The sequence below is a fragment of the Bubalus kerabau genome, chromosome 4 (assembly GCF_029407905.1).
Source record: "Bubalus kerabau isolate K-KA32 ecotype Philippines breed swamp buffalo chromosome 4, PCC_UOA_SB_1v2, whole genome shotgun sequence".
NCBI lineage: Eukaryota > Metazoa > Chordata > Mammalia > Artiodactyla > Bovidae > Bubalus > Bubalus kerabau.
The window spans coordinates 123,744,759-123,767,217 of NC_073627.1; the positions used below are offsets into that span (position 1 = coordinate 123,744,759).

The 22,459-nt window shown below is 38.1% G+C and overlaps 1 long non-coding RNA gene across 8 annotated transcripts in view; it reads right to left on the bottom strand.

The window, feature by feature from the left end:
• Window positions 1-289: 289 nt before the first annotated feature.
• The window catches only part of LOC129650191 (uncharacterized), a 191,418-nt gene continuing 169,248 nt past the window's right edge, over window positions 290-22,459 (bottom strand). For all 8 annotated transcript variants that reach the window (XR_008713670.1, XR_008713669.1, XR_008713671.1 and 5 more), the window contains 4 exons: window positions 6,386-6,504; window positions 4,371-4,504; window positions 2,767-2,846; window positions 290-601 (listed from right to left, as the gene is read on the bottom strand). This is a non-coding gene — a long non-coding RNA (uncharacterized LOC129650191). The remainder of the gene's footprint in view (window positions 602-2,766; window positions 2,847-4,370; window positions 4,505-6,385; window positions 6,505-22,459) is intronic.

Consider the following 22,459-nt stretch of genomic DNA (forward strand, 5'->3'; position numbering starts at 1 on the left):
TCCAGGCAAGAACACTGGAGTGGGTTGCCATTTCCTTCTCCAATGCATGAGAGTGAAAAGTGAAAGTGAAGTCGCTCAGTCGTGTCCGACTCTTAGCAACCCCATGGACTGCAGCCTACCAGGCTCCTCCGTCCATGGGATTTTCCAGGCAAGAGTACTGGAGTGGGGTGCCATTGCCTTCTCCATCAAACAGCATACTAAGGCACTATATCATAGTTTAATTTGTAGTATTTTTGTTCTAAGTGAAATGTAACTAATGATACATTTTATGATTTATAATCATAGGCAATAAAATATGACACTTTATTCATACAGAACATTATAATTTACAAAGCATTCTCATGAATATCATTTTAGTTGACCACAATAGATACATGAAATAAGCAATCTATTTTTTTACAACCATTTGGGCTCAGAGGGTAAAGAATCGGCCTTGCAGGAGACACATCTGACATGCAGGCCTGATCCCTGGGTCAGGAAGATCCCCTGGAGAAGGAAGTAGCAACCCACTCTTGTATTCTTTCCTGGAGAATCTCATGGACAGAGGAGCCTGGCAGGATATAGTCCAAAGTGTTGTGAAGAATCAGACAGGACTGAGTGACTAAACACACAACAGAGGAGAAAACTAAGCTCAATAGTTAATTAATTTGCTTATGGTCACATGTTTAACACATGGCAAAACTGAAACTAGGGTCAAAGATTCCTAATTCCTATTTCAGGGCTTTTTCTATTTAAAAAAAAAATGATGGATTCACTTTTTTTCCTGGATATATTTATGTAAGTTAAGATCCAATGAAGATAACTTCTGTAATATATAAAAATTCTTACTTTGCCTTTTGATAACCAAAAAAAAACAATCTAGTGAAGAATTTATCTTTTCAAAATCATTTTCTCTTTTTACCTAGCACAAAGATAGGCTCAGAACATATAACTTCTGCAGGAAGTTGCTGTAAGTGTTACAAACAAAAAACCCAACTCTCTCTTCTAGGAAAGAATGAATAGCTTTGCCATTTACCTCCACTAAAAATAATGTAATTCTGAAATTAAATATTATTTACAAGATTTCATAATCTAGGCTCACACAAATGAATGACTACAACCAAATAGAATATGTAATTTCCAAATATCTGTCTGTCCTTTGAGGCAAACATTAACCTCTAACATACCTCCTTGACATAAAGCATACAAAATATTCTGATTCTTGGATTTAAAATGTTAAAGAACCATGGTGTATTAAAGTTTTGGATATTACACAAATCTCACTTAATCATCTTATTCATACTATATCTTAATCTTGACGACAATCCTGTGAAATATTATCACCATCATCAATACCACAACATCATCATGAAATCGTCATCACCATTATTACACTATTACCATCACCACACCACTGTCACTGCCACTGGACAGAGGAAGAGACTGAGGCTCAGAGTAATAATACTAGTAACCAAAGTCACTCCACCAACAAGTGGATTGTTTCTACCTTTTGGCTACCATGCATAATGGTGCTATGAATACTGGTGTCCAAGCATCTGTCTGAGTTCCTGCTTTTTATTCTTCCAATTATGTATCTAAGAGTGGAATTGCTGGATCATATTGTGGTTCTATGTTTAACTCTTTGAAGAACTGCCAAACTATTTTCCACAACAGCTGTACCATTTTTATATTCCCGCTAGCAAAGCACAAGGGTTTGAATTTCTCCATATCCTCTCCAATACTTATATTTTCTGGGTTTTGTTTTTCTTGATAACAGCTATCCTGATGGACACGAAGTGGTATCCCACTGTGGCCACTGTCCGTTTTTAATGAGATCACTTTTCTTTTTTCAGATCATGTTTGTTGAGTTGTAAAAGTTCTTTATATATTCTAGATATTCCTTTTAATCAAACAACATCTGTCACATACTGATAATGCCCAACATAAGACTGATATGACAGAATTCCCTACAGTGGCTTCCATTTCAACATTACCATAGAACTACATGTTTAAAGGGGAAGTCACATGTTGGGTGAGAAGCATTTTTACTAAGTTTACTAAACAACCATGGTGTGTCCATGGTCAGCATTCGGAACAAATGCAGCCGCAGTTCCCACCGTGGCTCTGTGTGCACACTGTACTCCCAAATGTGTGAATTTTCATTTTTTAAGATCTGCTACTTTAAGAGCCCAGAAATTACTTTAAAATTCACAGTAGATTAGAAGCAGACATTTGGTTATTAATGAAGAGCTCTGAGATGGCAATTTTGTAAAACCATAGGGTGGTGGGAAATGGTGTTTTATTAAATGCTGCAAGACCTCTAGGTACAAAATGGGCAGGGGTGGCGGGGGCACTGTCTCTGTGAGTGGGTAAATGATGCTTTTCCATTTCCTTATCTTAGGATGTGTCAGGGCAGTGCTAAGGAGTCCCATTCAAATTCAGCAGCCAAGGACAGCCCAGATGGAATACAAATAGACGCAGGAGAAGTGGAGCAGGGTTAGTGAAGTGTGCAGTTGGCGAGATTGATGTCGATACTCTTCACTGCCAAGTGAAATGCCAATAATGCTTGTATAGCATTTTGTGAGGGCAATGGGAGTATTGATTCCTGAGCAATAATAAAGAATGAAGCCGCTCTCTCAGGTATAAAAATATTGGCAACTGTTACAAAGAATTGACTCATAGGAGCCCGAGTGCTGGCCTATCTTAATACAAATAATTCAGGCTTCAGACGGGATTTCAAGAGCAGCCAGGCATGGTTCTCAGGCACTGACTCTACTATTAATTTACCTGAGGCTTTCACGGGCCTCCCAGCCAATGAGTCAATTGGTCTTCATAGAGCAGGATCTAAATGGATTCCTGAGGTCTCACTGAGAGTTGAGAGAAAACAACAAAAATGAAGAAAGGAAGGAAGTAAAAACAAAGACTGTAAAATTTTTACACGTACATTTTTAAAGTTACAGATTCTTTTGGTGTTTCTTTCTGAAAACAAAGTAATGCATCCATGTGGCAACCACCTAAACAAAGGACACTATATGAGCTTTTAAACACATTTCAGTTAGAGGTGCTATTTCCAAGAAGAGTGTTTTATGCTATGAATTACAATAAGTCTCACATACTGAAACCAAAATGTAACACTTGCAAATGTATAGACCTATTACATTTAATGATATCATATAGTTGGCAAGAAAACTTACAAACATTCTAAGTTTATGTAGAACTGGAAAATTGGCTGGAGAAGAGATACAATATTCCACTCCCATAGTCACCCACTCCTAAATCAGAGTGACCTCTCAGAGAAATAAAAATAAATCATCACCACTGGGATACCTAAATGTCTTAATAGCTTTTGCAGATGGTAAAAAAGATCTTGGTCTCATATGAACTCAGTACCTGGCCTAGGGATTAGAAACCTATTTGAAACAATGAATCTTTAAAATACAGAACCATGAGCAATGGATAATTTTTTAATAACTGTATGTATATATAAATGCATATGTGTGTGTATATATATATGCACATACACATACACTTATATATGTGTGTGCATATATATATATATATATATATATAATATATATGTACACACTTATAAAAACTGGTTTGGGCCCAATTATCTATCCCTATAGGAGAAAGGTATTTTGAGAGTTAGAAAAAAAAAGATTGGCCCTTAAAATTTATCCTTTCTCAGATGGTTTTTGGTTTTTCCAAAACTTGCTAATGTGCAAATACTTTGTATTTTTTAGTTTTGTGTTTGTTTTGCTTGTTTGCTAGTCTGCTCATGATCACTCCTAAGAACACATGTGCAAAAACAACTGTACTCAAATAAAAATTAATTTTGAAAAAAAGAACATGTGCAACATGAGACTTAACATACACTGAACTGAGAAAGTGATAAGCTGATACAAGCTCAACGTGAATCATATTAGGCACTGGGAGCTAAGTCAGCTTGTGAAATAACCCACATTGGCTTAAAGTGAGTTCTGCAGAAGCACAGATTTCCCTAATATAGTTTAAAAGCCTCTGGCCAAGGCAGACTCTTTTAAATGCCCACAGTTGTTGTCCAAGGTAAAGGAAACAGCTATTGTCCCTTGTTGCTGGTAGGAATTGTGTAATTTCCCCATAGGCAACATCTCACAAAGTTTTAACAGGTTGCTTAATACAATTCTGAAGCTGTACATATAAACATGGATTTCACAATGATTCAACCATGAGATTGTTCACAGCTGTGTTATTTATAACACTGAAAAACTGAAGGAAAAATACCTAAATGTCAACAACAGGAAACTGAGCAATTTTAAGTGAAAAAGGCTTCAACACTTACTTAAAAAGGAGGAAGATCTATAGCCACTATGACTGACTCTGCAGTTTACTCACTGTCAATATTATCTCACCTCATAAGATGAATAAACTCTTGAATGTGTTAATCCAGCCACCCCCTACCCATGCAACTCAGAAAAGCTGACCCTCTGTCCAGTTGCAGGGAGTGATCATCCTTAGTATAAGCCAGCCAGATTCATCTCTTAACCTTTAAGAATGATGAAAGAAATAAATGTCTTTACTGCTTAGGACAGTTTGCCTTGAAACTTTCTGCTATCAACAGATTATCACGTTTATAATAGCATAACCATATTTATGTTATAAAACATATAATAGTTAAATGCATCCTCAGTAATAGTTCTTATTAATATATATCTTTCAATACCAAGAATACAAAACAGTATATATCCTCTGACTCTACTTTTGTAATCAAATGTTATACAAATATAATCCAAAATACTGATTATCTTGCAGAGTGATAGTAATATGATGCATGACTTTATGTGTGTGTGTCTATGTACTCTAAATTTACTATTTCAAATATGTATTGTAATTGAAATAAGAAGAAAAGCAATTTTTAAAATCCCTACCATGATTAGTTAACAAATAATTTGCTGGTTATATTTGCTTATCTGGTTCTATAGCAACTAAGAATCAGGGATTTCTAGCTATATTTTAAAGAAAAAGATAATAAGGTTCAAAAAAAATCAAATTTTGCTTCCATAGCAGCAGGTATCATTTAGAATTAGGTACCCCACTGAAGTCTTGGTCTGTGCAGCAGATACTAGATGAGAAGATACATATTATCTAAAATGGAAAACATTGTCCTGTTGCTATTTTGATATAATAATATAGCTTCATTATTTCATTAATTTATTAAAAACATTTATTGAGCATCTGTTGTGTTCCAGGCAACATGCTAGCTAGGCAGAGAGATGATAAAGATGAATGAAAAATGGTCTCCTCCCTGCAGAAGCTCACAGTCAAAAGGGCAAAACAGGCATGTAAAGGTTTACACAATAATAAGATATTGCTGAAACAGAGGCATGAGAAAAGTAAGTGGAAACACGAAGAAGAAAGTGATTGGTTGTAATTATGCAACAGGGAAGACATGCAAAGACAACAGCATTAGATCTGGGTTTTAAATAATTAGTAGAAACTACCCATGGATTGGACAAGTAATCCCACCAAAGGAAAAACAAAGCACGATTATATATAGGGTGTCCTGTGAAAGTCCAATAGGTTGGTTTGACTGCAATATGTCAAATGTAGTGGATAATAGGAAAAGAAGTTGAAAAAATAAAATGTGTATCCATTTAATCTTTAGGCAATGGGGAACTTCCAAAGGTTTGTGAAGCAAGTAAATGACATGACAATACCTCTGTCCTAACATTGGAAGGTATTCTTAAGGAAAATGTGAATGCAGAGTGTTATCCAGGGAGATACCACAATAGTCCAGGTAAGATATTTATAATGAGGATGTAAACTGGGGCAGCAATAATAGAACTGGAGATGAATACAGAAGGAAGGGAGGTATTCAAGGAAGAATTGATGGTGTATGGTGGCAACTGAGGTGGAGAGCAAGAACTGATGATTCCAACTTGCTAACTCAAGGACTAAGAAGATTGTGAGGATCTTAAATCAAAAAGGAAACACAAAAGGAGATGACTTGGAAGGGAAAAAATGTAATAAGCCTGGTTTTCGAAAGCAGTGACTAAATTCCTGAGGGACAGCAGGTAAAAATGGCTCACAAGAATTTGATAACATCTTTAATGATTTAGTTTCCCTCTTTCTCAAATGAAGAGCTGTATCTACAAATTATATCCAAGTTTTAAAATATCATTTAAGAGGAGATATATAAAAATTCTTCTTGACACTAGTCTAAAGCAGCAGCAGGGAAAAAAGGCCATTTATTTTAGGAATGGAACGAGGAAAAGTCTGCAGGGATTTATCAAAACCCAAAGCCTATTCCCAGTTTGAGAATGAAGTTTGAATTTACAATACTCATTTGCTCTGTAAAACACAAGCTGTAACATTAACATAACACTTTCATTGGAATGCCTGCAGTTCTGACAAAAGCAAAACCAACCTTCTCTGAAGAAATGCTTTCACGTCTCAGAGTTCATGGGATTCCTCCAGAATTGTTATCCCACTTGCATAATTGTAATCAATAAAAATTTACAATCAAGTAAGCACTAGAGGGAAAACCTAAAATAGAAGAAGAAAACAGATAAATAAATATCCTCAAGTGTTTGAAATAAAAGAATAATTGGAAAATGATTATAAAGATACATAGGTAGATAGACAAATAAAAAACCTAGAACACACGAGGAAAGATTAGAACCCTATAATAATGAATAGACTTGAAATAGAACTGCAATGAAGAGACTGCCATTGAAATTACCCTCACTCTTATAGATCTATGCCAGAGTAAGTTAAACTGTGAGTTATGAAGTACAAAACTGAATTATAATGGGAGTAATATCAAAATTTGGGGGAAGGAGCTAAAGTCATATTTAGCAGAATATTTATAGTCCTGATATCACATATTAGTAAGCAAGGAAGAATTAAATATTATCTTAGCTAAATTATCAACACAAGATGTTCGAAAAGTAAGTAAAAAGTAAACCTAAGGAAAGTAAAAGAATTAAAGGCAAAATAGGAATTAATGAATAGGACAAACAATAGAAAGAATCACAAAAAATATTTTTTAATGAAAGCAACAACAAAAAGATAACCACTGACATAAGTAGTGTAAAGCATATACTCTGAAAACTAAAAAATATTGTCAAAAAAAAAAGTAGAGAGGATCTGACAAATGGAAAGACATCACACATTCATGGATAGAAAGACTCAGTATGGTTAAGAGGTAGTACTCCTCAATTAATTTTATTGTCAATTGATTTTCAACTTGTGCCAAGACAATTAAATGGGGAAGGAAAATCTTTACAACAAACAGTGCTATGAAAACCACATATCCACATGCAAAAGAAAGAAAAAAATTCGGACACCCTACATCACACCGTATGTAAAAATTAACTCAAATTGTAATCAAAGATCAAAATGTAGAAGCTAAAAGAATGAAATTCTTAAGGAAAAAATTGTAGGCAGAAATCTTCATGACCTCAAATTAGGCAATGCTTTCCTAGGTAAGACATCAAAAGCACATGCAGCAAAAGAAACCATCACCACAACCAATTTCAGAACATTTTCATCACCCCCCAAAACAACTCCATATCCGTTAGCATCACTCCCATTATCCCCTACCCCTTCAGGCCTAGGCAACCACCAATCTACTTTCTGTATCTAGGACTTAATCTGGAAATTTCATATGAATAGAACCAAACAATATGTTCTGTCCTGTGCTAAGTCACTTCAGGCATGTCTGACTGTTTGCAACCCCATGGACTGTAGCCCACCAGGCTCCTCTGTCCGTGAAATCCTCCAGGCAAGAACACTAGAGTGAGTAGCCATTGCATTCTCCAGGGGATCTTCCCAACCCAGGCATCAAATCTAAGTCTCCCAAGTTTCAGGCAGATTCTTTAACATCTGAGCCACCAGGGAAGCCCAAGAATTCTGGAGTGGGTTAGCCTATCCCTTCTTCAGGAGCTCTTCCAGACCCAAGGATTGAACCAGGATCTCCCGCATTGCAGGCAGATTGAGTTCTTTGCAAAATTCGGATTCTCCGTGGTTGCAGCTGTACTGCTCAGTGACCAAGACAGCTCTCTAGTTTTGTATGTCTGTGCCCTAGATAAATGGGAAGGGAATGGAGGGGGATGAGGCACTTGCTGGACTCATACTTATGTTGGGAACCTGGACCAATACTAGAGCTAAATCTGACACTCCTTCTAAAAGTGGAGCAGTTTGAGTTAAAATCAAAGACACGCCAAGAAAAGAGGAATAATAGCTAATGTTTTCAACATACTTTGAAGGAAAAAAGCAGGTTAGAGAGGCAGGTACAGTATGGTACCAGTTAGGCAAATTACCTTAATAGAGATACATGACATATTTATTAAAATATGAAATATTGTTATCTCCAGGTACTGGGATCTAGGATGATTTTTTTTAACTTTTTCTTTATAATGTTCTGAATTGCTTAATTTTATTTTCAACAAGCATGTATGAGTCTTTGCAAAATAATAAAGCTATTAAAAAGTAAACTAATACAAGCCAAAGAAAAAAAACAAAATAGTAGCTGAAAGTAATGACCAAATGGATCATACAATGAGGAAAATATATTGTGTGGCTGCTGTGAGAGAGGTTCAGAGAAAAAGATAATTTTGTCTCAACATAATTAGACCAAATGGCTAAAAGAGTGAAGCTGTATGTTTGCCATGGAGAAGGCAATGGCACCCCACTCCAGTACTCTTGCCTGGAAAATCCCATGGACGGAGGAGCTTGGTAGGCTGCAGTCCATGGGGTCGCTAAGAGTCAGACATGACTGAGCGACTTCACTTTCACTTTTCACTTTCCTGCATTGGAGAAGGAAATGGCAACCCACTCCAGTGTTCTTGCCTGGAGAATCCCAGGGATGGGGGAGCCTGGTGGGCTGCCATCTATGGGGTCGCACAGAGTCGGACACAACTGAAGTGACTTAGCAGCAGTAGCAGTATGTTTGCCTAGATCACCTCCACGTTTGGAAATTGATAATGCTGAATGGAAACCTGAAAACTTGAGTGGCATCACAATGAGATACATTCTAATCAGAGTCTATGATGATGAGTAGAACCAGTTGTTAACAAATGAATAAAACTCTAGTAAGGTGCCAATCTCTTATGATCATTACTATTCAAGTTATATCCATTACATACCTAGCATTCCAAGTTCCTATGCAATATTCAATATGTCAGCAAATCTGGAAAACTCAGCAGTGGCCACAGGACTGGAAAACATAAGTTTTCATTCCAATCCCAAAGAAGGGCAATGCCAAAAAATGTTCAAACTACCCTACAATTGCCCTCATTTCACATGCTAGTAAGATCATGCTCAAAATTCTTCAAGCTAGGCTTCAGTAGTACCTGAACCAAAAACTTCCAGATGTACAAGCTGGGTTTAGAAAAGGCAGAGGAACCAGGGATCAAGTTGACAACATTCATTGAATCACAGAGAAAGCAAGGGAATTCCAGAACAACATCTACCTCTGTTCCACTGAGTAAGCTAAAGCCTTTGACTGTGTGGACCTCAACAAACTGTGGAAAATTATTAAAGAGATGGGAGTAACAGATACCTCACCTATCTCCTGAGAAACACACAAACTTCTTGTGTACGGGTCAAGAAGCAACAGTTAGAACCAGACTTGGAGCAACAGACTGGTTCAAAATTGGGAAAGGAGTACGTCAAAGCTGTATATTGTCAGCCTGCTTATTTAACGTCTATGCAGTGTGTTAGTTGCTCAGTTGTATCTGACTCTCATACGGAGATGATACCACTCTAATGGCAGAAACTAAAGAGGAACTAAAGAGCCTCTAGATGAGGGTAAAAGAGAAGAGTGAAAAACCTGGCTTGAAACTCAACATTCGTAAAACTAAGATCATAGCATCCAGTCCCATCACATCATGGCAAATCAAAGCAGGAAAAGTGGGAATAGTGACAGATTTTCTTTTCTTGGGCTCCAATCACTGTGGACTGTGACTGCTGCCAAGAAATTAAAAGATGCTTGCTCCTTGGAAGGAAAGTGATGACAGACCTAGACAGCATATTTAAAGCAGAGACATCACTTTGCTGACAAAGATCCATATAGTAAAAGCTATGTTTTTCCAAGTAGTCATGCACAGACATGGGAGTTGGACCATAAAGAAGGCTGAGCACCAAAGAATGGTGCTTTCAAATTGTAGTGCTGGAGAAGTCCCTTGAGAGTGCTTCAGACTGTAAGGAGGTCAAACCAGTCAATTCTAAAGGAAGTCAATCCTGAATATTCATTGGAAGGACTGATGCTGAAGCTCCAATACTTTGGCCACCTGATGTGAAGAACCGACTCACTGGAAAAGACCCTGATGCTGGGAAAGATTGAAGGCAAAGGGAGAAGCGAATGGCAGAGGATGAGATGATTAGATGGCATCACCAGTTCAATTGACATAAATGTGAGGAAACTCCAAGAGATAGCAGAGGACAGAGGAGGCTGGCATGCTGTAGTCCATGGGGTTGCAAAGAGTCAGACACAACTTAGTGACTTAACAACAACATCTATTAGAGAACTCTGTTCAGGAATCATTAAAATAGTTGAAATAGCATGAAAATATTACTTCCATGAATTTCATTTAGGTCCCTATATCTTAGTATTTTAATAAAATTATTTCACTCACTCAAAGTTCGTATAAGAAAATAGGGGTATTTTAACAAAATTATTTATTTCATTCTTCAGTTCCAATAAAATAGTGTGCTAATACTTCAACTACAGAGTCAGCATTGGGAAACATGGCAGCATGGAAATAAACACAAAATACCCTTATAGAGGAAGAAAGTGCTTTATAAAACAGTTTGTGTGTGTCAGTCACTCAGTCATGTCTGACTCTTTTCGACCCCATGGACTAAAGCTCTCCATGCTCCTCTGTCCATGGGGTTTTTCCAGGCAAAAATACAAGAGTGGGTTGCCATTCCCTTCTTCAAGGGAGCTTCCCAACCCAGGGATTGAACCTGTGTCCCTGTGTCTCCTGTATTGGCAGACATATTTCTTACCATCTGAGCCACCAGGGATGACCCCTATAAGACTGTTCATAGACTATTACATCATCTGTGCAAAAACAAACAGCAAGTGAATAGACAGATATATCATATAATATTACATCAGAAAATATCCTTTGGAATTCATAAGAAATTATTAACAATGCTTACTTTTGAACAATAAGATAAAGCATATGGTAGTGGCCATTGGTAATGAGAAATCTCAATCTTTTTACTTTTTGCTGCCACTCACATTTTTACAATGAGAATATATCATTTACTCAATTGAAAGAAATGAGGAAAGAAGGGAGGATGAAGCAGGGAGGAAAAGGGTCAAGTAGGAGAGAAAGGGCGGGAAGGAAGGTGGGAAGGGAGGGAAGGAAGTAGGTATAATTATTAAAATGAACAGCAAGTTTGGATGCTAGCAAATGGAGTCTAAACTGAAGAATTATAGGTAATAAAACATGCATCCCTAGGGGAAAGAACCATGGATATCAAGAAAAGTGTCACTTAATGTTTAGTACAATAAAAGAAACCTGTTGTTCAGTTGCTAAGTCATGTCTGACTCTTTGTGACCCCATGGACTGTAACAGGCCAGCCTCCTCTGTCCTCCACTATCTCCTGGAGTTTTCTCAAGTTCATGTCCATTGAGTCGGTGAGGAAGCTGACCAGAACTGTCAATTTTGATCAGGGATTCATCACCAAGACACAAGGTCAGGTGAGCCAAACATCTAGTTATTATAAGCTGAAGTGGCAGATCCAGATTCAGCATGAGCAGCACTAAATGGTGAAAATTTGCCTCATAGGCAGATGGCCAGATCTCCTATCATCCATTACTACTGAACCAGCACCTCTTATTCTGGGTCTCTCATATGATAGCTAAAGGAAGAATAAGAAGTTCAAGCTTGGAACATGGGCTGCTTAGCCTAGCATGAGCGGAAAGCTGAAAATGGAAAACTGCATTATAGCCCCATTCAGGGATGATGTTGACTATCAGTTGTGAGGAGGAATCTTTCTAATGCACAGGGCTTCCCTGGTGGCTCAGACAGTAAAGCGTCTATCTGCAATGCAGTAGACCTGGGTTCAATCCCTGGGTTGGGAAGATCCCCTGGAGAAGGAAATGACAGCCCACTCCAGTATTCTTGCCTGGAAAATCCCATGGACGGCAGAGCCTGGTAGGCCACTGTCCATGGGGTCGCAAAGAATCAGACACGACTGAGAGAAGGGAAGAAGAAGATCAGTCATCCAATTTGGCAGATAAGAGGTATAGTCTGGAGGAGAGTATATATATGAACAAGGGCAGAATAGCTGGTTGATCAAAGACTTGAAGAAGAAGGAGCTCAAGAAGGGGCACAGAGTATCTGTAAAGAGTACAAGGATCTGGAAGTGAGGAAAAGAAACGGGAAGATTTTTATATCACATGTTAATTCTTACTGGAGAGCATTCACTGCAGAACAAGCATTAGAAAAACAAGTACACATAATGACTTGGCCAGTAGACATCAGCCAGCCTTTGCTACTTTCTACTTTAGTGCAATGGGGTCAATTCAACCAGCCTAATCTGGTTACTTTTATTGCTGAAAGCCCAATCTGCCAGTTATAAAGATCAAAAGTAAACCTCTCAAGGAGTCCACTCAGCCCTTTTGTAGCAAATTGATGTCATCAGATTCCTTTAATCCTAGAAAATTAATCTCTGACTAGAACTATCACAAACTTGGCGTGAGTCCACTTTTCCTCTCTCCAGGACCTCACTGAACACACCACCATGGATTTGCAGTGTGTTTGATCCACTGGTACAGTGTCCTAAATAGTATCACATGGGGTCAAGGAATCTATTTTATAGATGGGCACAGATCATAGGATTTATCACATCCATTCTTAACCCAGGAGTTTCTCCCAATAACAGCTTATGGAAGGCACAGCTAAAGCTCCAGCTTAAAATAATACCCTTCAAGGACAGGCAGCCATCCTTCCAGATGCACTGTTAGCCATGTACAGTTCAATCATGTCTGTCTCTTTGTGACCCCATGGACTGTAACCCACCAGGCTCCTCTGTCCATGGAATTCTCCAGGCAAAAATACTGGGGTGGGCAGCCATTCCCTTCTCCAGGGGATCTTCCCAACCAGGGATTGAACCTGGGTCTCCTGCATTGGCAGTAAGACTCTTTATTGTCTGAGCCACCAGGAAATCCCAAGAGGCACTACTCTCTAATAAATCCAATCCAATAAATCCAATCTCTAATAAATATCAATCAAAAGGATTGATATTTTTGGCTACAGAAGTATTTGTTGTGAGAGCTGTCTTGTGAATTGTGGGATGTTTAGCAGGATCCCTGGCTAGAAGCCAGGAACATTCCCACTGCACACTGTGACAAGCAAAATGTCTTCCAGACATTCTTATCTGTCCCTCAAGAAGACAAAATTGTCCTCAGTTAAGAACCAATGCTCTAAATGAACAGTTGTAACCTGTCCCTATAAGTAAAACAGCACATTAATTCCAGGGACCAACTCAAGGAATCTGTGCATCCTGTGCCCACAACTCTGGGATCTACATGTTTAGAAATCTTGGCTGCCAGAGGAGGAAGATATTCACCAGAGGACACCACAAAAATTTCCATTACATTTCAAACTATGGTTGTCATCTAGTCAACCTCTTCTTTGATATAAGAAGAAAAGGCAAATAAAGGAATCAGAATCATTCCGCTAGGGTAATTGACACTGATAATCAGGGGGAGGGAGAGCTTCTGTTACACAGTAGGAACCAGAAATAATTAGTTTGGAAAAATGATATACATGAATGTTTCTTGGTATTTCACTCCTTAATTTTGATGGAAAATGAACAACTTCTTCAGTCACAGCCTGAGAAGGAGGTGGTGACCAGGGGCTCAGATTCATGAACTGCATGCATTGGGTGACTCTACCAGATTTGCCACCTAGACTGCAGAACTCTAGGATTCTACAATAAGCAGTAGAAAAGGGAGACAGTGAATACTGGCAAGTGTGGTAGTTCATCATACTAACTGACCTCTTGTTATATCAAGATAAGAGGCCCACCAAGTTATTGTAGCAACTTTGGAAAACAGTGTGGAGGTTCCTCAAAAAACTAAAAATAGAATAGTCATATGATCTAGCAATCCCACTCCTGAGCATATATCCAGATAAAACTTTAATTGAAAAGATACACACACCCCAGTGTTCATAGCAGCACTATTCACAATAGCCAAGACATGGAAGCAACTTAAATGTTCCTCAACAGATGAATGAATAAAGAAGATGTGGTATATACATACAATGTAATACTACTCACCCATAAAAAAGAATGAAATAATGCCATTTGGAGCAACATGAATGGACCTAGAGATTACCACTATGTAAAGTAAATCAGAAAAATACCATATGATATCACTTTAGGTGGAATCTAACATATGACACAAATTTACTTACATGTGAAACACAAATAGACTCATGGACATAGAGAACAGACTTGTGTTTTCCAAGGGGGGAGGAGAGGTTGGGGAGAAATGAGTGGGAGTTTGGGGGTTAGCAGATGCCAACTAGTATGTATTGCATGGATAAGCTATAAGGACCTACTAAATAGCACAGGGGACTATACGAAATATCCTTTGATAAACCATAATGGAAAAACTATATAAAAAAGAATGTATTTATATATATGTATCTGAATCACTGCTGTACAGCAGAAATTAACACAATATTATAAATCAACTATCAGTTCAGTTCAGTTGCTCAGTTGTGTCCGACTCTTTGCAACACAATGAACTGCAGCACACCAGGCCTCCCTGTCCATCACCAACTCCCGGAGCCTACCCAAACTCATGTCCATTGAGTTGGTGATGCCATCCAACCATCTCTTTCTCTGTCGTCCCCTTCTCCTCCTGCCCTCAATCTTTCCAAGTATCAGAGTCTTTTCAAATGAATCAGCTCTTCACATCAGGTGGCCAAAGTATTGGAGTTTCAGCTTCAAAATCAGTCCTTCCAATGAACATCCAGGACTGATCGCCTTTAGGATAAACTGGTTGGATCTCATTGCAGTCCAAGGGACTCTCAAGAGCCTTCTCCAACACCACAATTCAAAAGCATCAATTCTTCAGCACTCAGCTTTCTTCACAGTCCAACTCTCACATCCATACATGACTACTGGAAAAACCATAGCCTTGACTAGACAGACCTTTGTTGGCAAAGTAATATCTCTGCTTTTTAATATGCTGTCTAAATTGGTCATAACCTTCCTTCCAAGGAGTAAGTGTCTTTTAATTTCATGGCTACAGTCACCATTTGCAGTGATTTTGGAGCCCCCAAAAATAAAGTCAGCCACTGTTTCTACTGTTTCCCCATCTATTTTCCATGAAGTGATGGGACTGGATGCCATGATCTTAGTATTCTGAATGTTGAGCTTTAAGCCAACTCTTTCACTTTCATCAAGAGGCTCTTTAGTTCTTCTTCAGTTTCTGCCATAAGTGTGGTGTCATCTGCATATCTGAGGTTATTGATATTTTTTCCGGCAATCTTGGTTCTAGCTTGTGCTTCATCCAGCCCAGCATTTCTCATGATGTACTCTGCATATAAGTTAAATAAGCAGGGTGACAATATACAGCCTTGATGTACTCCTTTTTCTAGTCTTCAATTAAAAAATAAACTAAAAGAGGTCTACCAAAATCACAGAAGAGTTTATCCCAAAAGTTTTAGCATTAAAAAAAAAAAAAAAAAAGTAGATCCAAGCAGTGCAAGGTGTAGACTGCAATGGCTACTGTGAAGTTCTGTGGAGACTTCTCACCTGGGGATTCAAGCATTTTTTTTTCCCCAGCTGCTGAAAGTAGCAGCTGCCAGCTCTCAGATGAGTCTCTCTTCAGGGACTGTCTGCAGCTGAAGAGAGACCCAAGACCTCTCCAGTGTCCAGTGACTAGGTGTGAAGTTTCCCAGGGAAACCAAACTGCATATATTAGTGTAACTGATATTCATATTGCTAACAAAACTCCGAGACATCCAGTCACTGCCCCTCAGTGACACCTCAGGATATTCAAGCTCTGGGTCTTTGTTCACAATTCTTCCTACCATCCTGTAACATCTAACTTAAAGTTCTCTTGTTTTCTCTAACCTCCCAAGAACAATCTTTTAAACTATTTGAAAGAATTCACTTGTCACATGCTCCAAGCTTAAAGCTGTTTGAGAAGAAATGTTTATAATTCTATCATTTTTTTCATGGTTACTCATCTGTTTATCTTTGCCTTTTCTACAATTTGGCAGTTTCCATTTTCCCAAAAAATCATCCCAGGATCTCAAACATATCTTATAGAGTTATACTTTTTTTTCTGCATCTCTGATTATGTCATCATTTTTCCTTTTGATTTAGTATATCGTGCTCTCTGGTTTTCTTCATTGAGCTAGCTAATGGACTGTTTATTTTATTGATTTTTCTCCTTTTCATGATTATCAATTTTGAAATTGAGTTTTTCCTCTCTTTTTAAATTATTTTCTGCTTTCATCTTGATTATTTCCTTCCTTCCACTTTCATTTGCTTTAATTTGCTGTTCACTTTCTCATTTCTCATGCAGAACATAATTCCCTTATTGTATCATTTTTTGTTCAGCAAGATGAATATTAAAGGCTTCCCGTTCTTCTCTAATCTAAGTTTTGCCTGCATGCCATAGGTCTTGAAAGTACTATTTTCATTATGATTATTTTCTTATTACTTTGTAATTTTATTTTTAAATTTAACTCTTTTATTTTACCCAAAACTAACTAAACAGAGGAGATTTTATAAATTACAAAGTAGTAATGATATTTTTGTTGCTATTCATTTTATAATTTCTACGTAGGTTGCTATATGATGAGAGATACAGGATAATAATATTTCTAATTTGCTATTTTCTCATGATAAAACATTTGGCTGATAAAAATTTTTTTATCCCATTCATCACTGCTGCAATAGCATTCTGGCTTAATTTGGCTTTTTTTTTTTTTCTGCTGTGTCCTATAATTTTATTATTTGATCTCTGGTATGATCTCTTTCCTGAGAAGGCAACGGCAGCCCACTCCAGAGTTTTTGTCTGGAGAATCCCAGGGACAGAGAAGCCTGGCGGGCTGTAGTCTATGGGGTCGCACAGAGTCGGACACGACTGACGCAACTTAGCAGCAGCAGCAGCACCATGATCTCTTTCTTCCTCTTACTCTCTCCCCCAAATTTATAAGGCATATATTCTGTTATTAAACTTCACTTTCACATTCCCATTTCTTTTCACCAACTTGAAAAGTGAACGAGAATCAACAGACTCACATTATGAAGATAGGAAAATTACCACAATGAGACTTTTGTGAGTCCATTATAATTAACATTTTATGTGATGTAGATTCTTTCAACATTTGTAACATTTAAATTTTGTTGCACAGCAGTAATTTCAAAATTGTTTTGTTTCAGTTATACATTTAATCAGGTTCATATGTTTTTCATATTTCCATGTTTTGTTTTGATTATTCTCTTGGTTGATTTTATTAACAAGTAATAGACTCATAGGAATTCCATGTATGCTATATTCTTTGAGTTTTCACACATTTGAAAATCTCATTGTTGCCTTTCTTGAGGATGACATCTTGGTAGGGTATAATATTGTTTGATCCTGCATTTCCCCTTCCAAAATCTATAGACCTTGCTTCATTGTCTTCTGGCACTGAAGGATGCTCAGCCAGCCTTATTTTCCTTTTATAAAGATAACTTTTTATCATCTTCCTGGATAACCATATGGTTCTTTCCTTTTCTTTGAATTGTATAAGCTTTATCAGCTTAAGTCTTCATGTCAATCATTCTTGTTGATTTTTTTTTTCCTTTTAAAACACACTGTGCCCCTAGCTACATATTCCTATCTCCCTTAATTTCAAGCTGAGAAAATCATGGCTTTATAATATCGTTATTCACAGCTCCTACTTATTTTCTCTTACAAATCAAATTTAGTTATTCACTCTGCCTTTTGGAGGCTTATCTGGCCCAGTGGATGTAAAACAACTTCTATGACATATTGTTAGGTTAAAAAAAAAAGTACAAAGACTATATATAGTACGCTAACTTTTCTACAGAATTCATATGTGTATTTGCTTATATTTGCAAGAAGACACAACTTGAAGTTTGAATCAGAAACTTATGAATTTGATCACCTAGGGAGAGGGGGATAGGTGGGAGGGATAAGGGAAGGACTGTATACTTGGAATTATATTAGTGCTCTGCATATGCAAAAACTAAATTTAAAACAAAAAATGGGAGGAACTCTAAAACTGAATGCCAAGAGAAATAAACACATCTGTATTTCAAATGAAGGGGAGAAAATCTACCCAAGTACTTCTAAACAATATAATTTGACTATATACTCTTTGTCTAAGGGAAAAAAACACAAAAATATATAGTAAACAATTATTAGTAAGGTTTATTTTTTGCTAATACAGATATCAAAATTCCAATACTACTTTGGGCATATTACAGGATTGAACAAATGAACAAATATATTGATATTGTTGAGAATCCCAATTCTCACAGTAAAGACAGGAATATTGAGCAAGAGAAGACAAGGATCCCCATAGGACAGCAGTTGAGGTATCAGTATAAAATCTTGGTTTTGTTTTTTTATTATACGCATATATGTGTGCACTTGAATACACATATTTTTTTTTTTCTAGCACTGTCCACTAAAAGCACCCTTTAGCTATAAGCAAACCTATAGCCCCAAACTGGTGTTACAGACACCACTCCCCAGTAAAAAGAAGATATTAAAAAATCATATGAAGTGGTATAAATAATTCAACAACATTTTCTCCTTCTGACTGTGGCTCTTGTAGACTAATATGAGATCTTTTCCAACTCACCCAGCCTATCCTCTAACATTATAAACAGATGAAATACTAGCAGGGATCCTCCCATGCTTCATGGCACTCACTGACCACCCCTCCCAGGATACAATCCTGTATCCTGAGTTACTCTCTCCTTACCTTCTCCAGCTGATGTGTTTGGATTTTGTTTTGGAGTTGTGCTCCCTAAACTGAGAGAAATTCTCTTGGTAGAACATGAGAAAGAAAGGATAAGGGAATTGCATTTACATAAAATAGCAGCAACCCAGGAGTAATAAGCTGATCTCTGCATTGATTTGGTTGCTGAGAACTAGGCACTTCTGAACTGAGGCTAGCCAGCGACAGATCAAAGAATCTACTGTCAGAGGACTGGACTCTTGAAAAGCTCATAAAATGGACACCACCAGGATGGTGAAGTAGAAGACCCCAGCAAACATCCCCCTACAAAATCAACAACTGGATAACTATCCATGAACAAAGGATAGCTCAGGGAGAGCTCAGGAGTCCACTTAGGAAAGGAAAGCAGCACAGTACAAGACTAAACCTGAGAATAACCACACCAAAAGAGAAGACAGCTTCACTTGACTGCATTATTCCATTGCCCGGGCTTGCTCTGCTCAGCATCAAAGCATCAATTGTGTGTGGGCTAAGTCGCTTCAGTCATGTCTGATTCTCTTTGACCCCATGGACTGCCAGGCTCCTCTGTCCACAGGATTCTCCAGGCAAAAACACTGGAGTTAGTTGCCATGCCCTTCTGCAGGGGATCTTCCCAACCCAGGGCGTGAACCCATGTCTCTTATGTCTTTTGCATTGGCAGGCAGGTTCTTTACTACTTGCACCACCTGGGAAGCCCTCAGCATCAAGTGGGAACCCATAACTAGAAGGCGTTCTCCTCACAGGGAAGGAGAGAACAGGGTGAGTGACCAGCTTCCCAAGCCTTGTGAGGCACCACAGGAAGGACTCACCTCAGTTTCATGCCTCCCAGAGTCCAGACAAGTTGAGATGCAAGATACAAAGAAACAAGGGGGTGAACAGGAGCTGCCAGTATTAACCATACAGTGGGAACAGAGACAGTTCCCAGCAACCTGCTCTGCAGACCACCCCAGCAGCTTTCACCACTGAAGAAATAAATGGCCAGCACGGCACAGTTATCTCTTGTCTTTTTGATAAAAGGTATCAGAAAGGGGATTGCTAAATTGTATGACAGTCTTAACTTTTAATTTCTTAACCTCCAAACTGTTTTCCATAGTGGCTGCACAAATATAAATTCCCACCAACAGTACACAAAGTTGCTAAGAAAGCATATCTTAAAGTTCTCACAACAACAAGAAACATAATTATATGAAGTGATGGATATGTTAACTAATCTTATTCAGTAATCATTTCACTATATATACATATATATATATACATACATACATATATATATGTCTCAAATAGTCATGTTGTACAACCTGAACTTATTCAATGTTATAGTCAATTATATTTCAATAAAGCTAGGGGAAATTTTATTAAGTATATCTTTAAACACTTCCAATAATCATAACTGCCAAGATTATAGAAATATGTTGAAATTTCCAATTTTGGTGGTATTAAGAACTTTGGTCTCCCTGTCTTCAATGGCAGTTCAGCAGAAAGTTAAAAGAGGCATATAAGGGACTGTTAGCCTGATGCAATTTTAAACTAAAAGCTGCTATAATTCTTTTTAAAGAAGCCAGTAAGGCACTCATCTCACAGGCTTGCAGAGTAATGCTCAAAATTCTCCAAGCCAGGCTTCAACAATGTGAACTGTGAACTTCCAGATGTTCAAGCTGGATTTAGAAAATTCAGAGGAACCAGGGATCAAATTGCCAACATCCGTTGGATCATTGAAAAAAGAGAGTTCCAGAAAGACATCTACTTCTGCTTTATTGACTATGCCAAAGCCCTTGACTACATGGATCACAAAAAAAACGTGGAAAGTTTTTCAAGAGATGGGGATACCAGACCACCATACCTGCCTCCTGAGAAATCTGTATGCAGGTCAAGAAGCAACAGCTAGAATCGGACATGGAACAATGGCCTGGTTCCAAACCAGGAAAGGAGTATGTCAAGGCTGTATATTGTCACCCTGCTTATTTAACTTCTATGCAGAATACATCATGCGAAATTCTGGGCTGGATGTAGCACAAGCTGGAATCAAGATTGCCATAACCTCAGATACGCAGATGACACCACCCTTATAGCAGAAAGCGAAGAGAATATAAAGGGCCTCTTGAAGACAGTGATAGAGGAGAGTGAAAAAGTTGGCTTGAAACTCAACATTCAGAAGACTAAGATCATGGCATCTGGTCCCATTATTTCATGACAAATAGATGGGGAAACAATAGAAACAGTGAGAGACTTTATTTTCTTGGGCTCCAAAATCACTGCAGATGGTGACTGCAGCCATGAAATTAAAAGACACTCCTTGAAAGGAAAGTTATGACCAACCTAGACAGCATATTAAAAAGCAGAGACATTACTTTGCCAATAAAGGTCCATCTCATCAAGGCTATTGTTTGTCCAGTAGTCATGTGTAGATATGAGAGTTGGACTGTGAAGAAAGCTGAGCACAGAAGAATTGATGCTTTTGAATTGTGGTGTTGGAGAAGACTCTTGAGAGTTTCTTGGACTGCAAGGAGATCCAACCAGTCTGTCCTAAAGGAAATTAGTCCTGAATATTCATTGGAAGGACTGATGCTGAAGCTGAAGCTCCAGGACTCTGGCCACCTGATGGGAAGAACTGACTCATTGGAAAAGACCCTGATGCTCAGAAAGATAAAAGGCAGGAGGAGAAGGGGATGACAGAGGAAGAGATGGTTGATAGCATCACTAATTCAATGGACATGAGTTTGAGCAAGCTCTGAGAGTTGGTGATGGACAGGCAAGCATGGTGTGCTGCAGTCCAGGGCGTTGCAGAGTCAGACATGACTGAGCAACTGAACTTATTCCTGATAGCTGAATCTTCATTTATAACTTCTTCATTGTATTCTTTGCTTACTATTAAGACCTGGAGATTTAGTTTGGGTTGCAAACTTCCCTGGCTTTACTAATACTCTCTATAAATTATCTAAAATGTTCTCAATATTTAGATGAACCATTCTTTTATCCTATGAAAATGCACAACAGAAAAGTGTGTTCTTTTACTCCTTTAACATGACTTGCTCTGTCATTCCACTTCACAACATCCTGAGGCAAGCTCAAATCTCTATTCTCACCCGAAGGAGGGCAACTAGCATTTCTAGCTCTTTCTTCACTTTGCAGTATTTTCCCAGGCCCTAAATAAGTCTGCTGGAGTTGAATCTTTCTCAAGGCACCAGCAGAAAGCTGCTGAAAGGCAGCTGCTGTCACTCTTTCCGATCCTCTAATCTCATAATTTCTTCATGACCTTCTGCACACCGGGGGTCACCGAACAGCCTTCTACATCTGCAGGTGTTATTTTTGCAACTCTTCCCCAGGGTCCTCAGAACCAGAGTTGGGCCTTTTCTTGGCTTCCTGCTGCTAAAAGCCAAACAAAGGCAAGTGAGAACATCATTTATAAAAGGCTCTTTAGAGAGTGTCAGGATGGGAGTAAGTATCTACAAGACATTTATCTCTGGAGGAAAACAATCTCTCAAAGCACATACCTTGGC